The sequence below is a fragment of the Tuber melanosporum genome (assembly GCF_000151645.1).
Source record: "Tuber melanosporum whole genome shotgun sequence assembly, scaffold_35, strain Mel28".
Taxonomy (NCBI): domain Eukaryota; kingdom Fungi; phylum Ascomycota; class Pezizomycetes; order Pezizales; family Tuberaceae; genus Tuber; species Tuber melanosporum.
Genome location: NW_003299030.1, coordinates 633,657 through 635,884, shown reverse-complemented (window position 1 = coordinate 635,884; position 2,228 = coordinate 633,657). Strand labels below are relative to the sequence as shown.

Below are 2,228 nucleotides of genomic sequence, written 5' to 3'. Positions count from 1 at the left end.
AGGAGAGAGAGAGAGAGAGAGCCCGAGCAGCAATTGAGTTTAGATTTCGCCCCCCCCCAGTTGTGGTGGCATTTCATCGGGCCCGTACTGAATGAAAGTTTCGCTCCGAATTCCCGAGTGGCTTGAGCTTCTGCCAAAAAAAAACAAAGAAAACAAAATTTCGACACCCTCCGCCCGCGAGTAGCCCGCTGGTAAATCTTGGCGTTTCCTAGGCTTGAATTGTGCCATGATTTCCTGATGCCATTGTCCCCTATCTACTCGTATACAGCTTAGTGATGGGAAGAGGTACTGTGACGGCGGTACAATACAGGTATGATACTTGTACTGGTAAGGGAATTCAAAGCTAATAGGATGATGTTGAATGCACCAAGATAACTCAACGTGGGGGGGATAGAGGTTAGACAGACTGCGCAGCGAGCACCCAATACGGTACTGTACTCGTACTTGTAGCAAGTTGGCAAACTGTTCACCTATTGGCACCCGCAAAACAATCCTTGTTGTGCAACCAAGTCGTGTCCTCAGTACGAGTAGACTACCGTACGAGGTGATACTTGTCCAATCGATCAACCCTTCCGAAAAGAAACACATTTCTTCGATGTCTTGAACAGACGGTCAGGGTTTCTCACCATACATTTACTTGGAATGTTTCGCCCTTGGACAAGTTATCAAAATCACGAGCTCAACCCCCCCCCAATCAGATCACTTGATTCACGCTTACCGCACCGCGCATGCAATCCCCCCCCCTCATTTCCCGGCCGCCGGAGGAGGCAGAAGAAGAAGAAGCAGAAGGGAGGGAGGAAAAAAAAAAAACCAGTACTCGTAGGGGTTTTCAAAGTTAAAAAGGTAGAAAAAACTTAGCTTACTTTGTCGTTTCATGTAAACTTGGCACACCCAGAAACAGTTAATTTACCATTACTTTACCATACCATACAATACTTTTTTTTTTACTGGTAGAGACAGAAAGGGTATTCAAAGTTAAAATTATGAATTTTGAAGTGAAAGTAAGAGGTGGATCTTGCATTAGGTAGGTTACTTCGCAGAGCTAGCCAATAGTGTTTATCGGCAGTGGGTAAAAGGTTTGATTTCCCCATGATTAAGAGAATTTGGTAATTGCTAGAATTAGACAAATTAGCATAAATTAGAATATATAATTTCAGTATCATCATCTATCAGCAAAATGTTGGTAATAGCATTTGCAAGCCAGATGTCTTGCAATTGCTTCGTAAGGTAGGATTTCTCAGAGCTTCGAGGCATGGTTGGTGTTGGGCGTTGGCTTTCTAGCATACATTCTTGACTAGTTTATACGATTTACACTATTTACTCATTCATACCTGTTACCGACCTCTTGACCTCGGTAACAACATGTAAAAAAAGTATAGTATACAGGTAGTAAGGTAAAAGTATCTGTAAGTTATAAAGTAACCTAATGCAACTTTCCACTTTACTCGTTACTGAGAAATCATCTTCGAAAACCCCTACTAACTGATCGTACCCACATAAACGCGACCCCATCACCGCAGAGTGCGATGCAACGCAACAGGTACGGTAGTACTTTACGCTGCTTGTACAGTACTTGTACTTTGCTCGAGTATGCAATGCCATATATGGTATGCATGGCATAAAGTACAAGTAGTCTACATCACCGCCGCACGGGAATTTGATGGAAAAAATCAAGCGATCGTGGTCGAGTACTGTAGGTGATAAGCAAATCGATTGGACTACGGTACCGGTGTTTTGATTGCGCTTGTGCCCTTGCGTTTTTCGGTTATCGTGGGGAGGCATGCGACATGGCTCTTTTCACCTATTATCCGTGCTTGCGCGCAAACTATGTTATGGCGCAACGGATATCGGATTTTGCTGTGTTTTTATTTTTTGGTTGATGTGCACTATATCTTAATTTGCGCCCAAGCATGTATGTATCATATGCTGGTTATTGGTTGGTGGGATGGTTAGGGTAACGGTACAGTGCCGGTATGTACGTACAGTACTCGTACAGGTACGATGCTGTGCTTTGGTCTGCTGTGATGGGGATCATTTCTCCTTCTTCTTCATGCCTTATGTGATTATGGCTCGCAGATTTGCGATGGTGGTGAGGTCTGCTGGTATGTGTATTGGCCGTATCGTGTCTGGTGCGTGGAGAAGCCGGCATCGTGATATCGGCATTGCGTCCTGAGTCAAGCTACTGATATGTATGGTCGCATACACCTGGCCACATTAGGATACTCAGA

General features: G+C 44.2%; 1 protein-coding gene; it reads right to left on the bottom strand.

Moving 5' to 3' along the window:
• Positions 1 to 1,620: 1,620 nt before the first annotated feature.
• The window catches only part of GSTUM_00007376001 (uncharacterized protein), a gene marked incomplete at its 5' end in the record, with an annotated part of 1,556 nt that continues 948 nt past the window's right edge, over positions 1,621 to 2,228 (bottom strand). Inside the window, one exon of the mRNA XM_002839372.2 lies at positions 1,621 to 2,228. This exon is cut by the window's right edge and continues 948 nt beyond it.